Raw genomic sequence first — 1,993 nt, 5'->3', positions numbered from 1 at the left:
ATGGTTTTCACTCATTTTAATGTTTTAACACCATCATTCAACTTCACTAGCAAGACATACTATGATATCTTTTCTGATACAGTTATAAAACAGATGGGCTATAAAAATTCTCCTCAAGGGTGGTTCCATAAAGGACATAGGAATGTTTCATCTGCACCACCACTTTCTTCATCTTCCATCCAAACACATTCAATTCAGCCTGATCTAGATACTCCTTCATGGTTTGTTCCATTTTTTAACCATTATATGACATTCAGTGATGGTATGAAATCTAGCCTTGGTACTTTACAAAAGAAGGTTACATCCATAGAATCTCATTGTTCACAAATTGATAAGCGAGTTGAAAAGATTGAGCAACAGTTGATCAGTTCCTCTAAAGGAAAATCTCCTATGAGTATCAGTTCTACTACATCCAGTGAGGATGAATCTGGAGAACAAGAATACGAAAGAAGATGAAAGAGAACAAGAGGAAGGAGATAATGAATCTGGAGACCAAGAAGACGGAGATGATGAAGAAGAAGGAGATGATGAAAGTGAAAATATGGAAGCCTCTGACTGATGTGCTCTTATCTATCACTTTTATATGTTTTTGTGTATTCAAGTTTTATCGGATAGGTTATTTTTGGTATTTTAAAAACTACTTTGACTTGCAGCATTTCTCTATTTTTGTATCTCTTTCTCCTTTTTGATTGATGTCCAAAAGGGGGAGAAATATTTAAGAGAGGTGTGTGCAAAAATATGATATATATGGTTTGTAAAACTTTAAATGGATGGATGAATCTTTTATGAAAATTATCTTTGTACTTATGTGTATGGTTTATTCATGGTTATATCATGCTTATTGATAGGGGGAGATCTTTGTACTTGTATAAGTGGTTTATTCAAGGATTCATGGATTATCCTTTGGACTTATATGCTTGAATTACATCATGATTATTCATAGGGGGAGTCATGAATATTAAAATCTTATTATTTTTGCTCTCATTTTGTCATCATAAAATAGGAGGAGATTGTTGGCCTAATAAGGCTTACAATTCTTATTTTGACAATAACAAATCAAATGATATGTTTAATATATTTCAAGTAAAATTTTTTCAGGAAAATAACAAAGCTTAACTGTATAAGGAAGTTTATGGATTGCAAAGAATCCTTGAAGAACACAAAGTAAAGCTTATGGATTATAAAGAGCATGAAGAACAAAGTTATACTGTGAAAAGCTCAAAGGAAAGATTGCAACCACAAAGATGATGGAAGAACAATATTGAAGACTAACAGAATTATATTTTTTTTCAAGGATATTCTAAATGTAAGTACTTCAAAGTTAATCTCAAGTATAAAGTGGTTTGAAGCTCATAGAAATTGAAAAATATGTTTTTATATATATGCTCTAAAGAATGTTTTTTAAAGATTTGTGATACTGTGAAGATCAATGGTGTTACTGAAGACACCATTGGACTGAGATTATTCCCTTTCTCGTTGAGGGACAAAGAAAAAGGTTGGCTATAGTCTTTACAACTAAGGAGTTTCACTAGTTGGAAGGACAAGGCTGAAAAATTTCTAGCTAAATTCTTTCCACCTACAAAAATAGCTTAACTCAGGAGTGAGATCGGTCAATTCAAGCAACATGATTTTGAATCACTCTATGAAGCATGGGAAAGGTATAAAGATTTGATTCAACGCTGCCTACAATATGGATTGCCAGATTGGTTGCAAATTCAGATGCACTATCATGGATTAAACGGGCAAATTCAGACTTTAGTTGATGCTGCATCTTGGGGAACTTTGCTGTCAAAGACACCTGAGGGTGCTACTACTCTTTTGGAAGAAATGGCCTCAAATAACAATCAATGGCCAACTGAAAGAACTATAACTGAGAAAGTTGCTAGAATTCATGAATTGGAGCTGTTTGCTACACTTTCAGCTCAAGTTGCTTCTCAGTCTCATCAGATTTCTGCTTTGACAACCCAAAGAATACAACAAGGTGCAGAATATG

At 33.5% G+C, this 1,993-nt stretch overlaps 1 non-coding gene across 1 annotated transcript; it reads right to left on the bottom strand.

The window, feature by feature from the left end:
* Window positions 1-1,590: 1,590 nt before the first annotated feature.
* On the bottom strand, window positions 1,591-1,697 carry LOC131154624 (small nucleolar RNA R71). Its single transcript, XR_009136541.1, has one exon. It is a non-coding gene; the product is annotated as a small nucleolar RNA R71 (small nucleolar RNA).
* Between the last annotated feature and the right edge of the window lie 296 nt (window positions 1,698-1,993).

This window comes from Malania oleifera, chromosome 4, assembly GCF_029873635.1.
Source record: "Malania oleifera isolate guangnan ecotype guangnan chromosome 4, ASM2987363v1, whole genome shotgun sequence".
Classification (NCBI taxonomy): Eukaryota; Viridiplantae; Streptophyta; class Magnoliopsida; order Santalales; family Ximeniaceae; genus Malania; species Malania oleifera.
The sequence above is the reverse complement of the archived record's forward strand: the minus strand, read 5'-3'. Positions and strand labels throughout refer to the sequence as shown.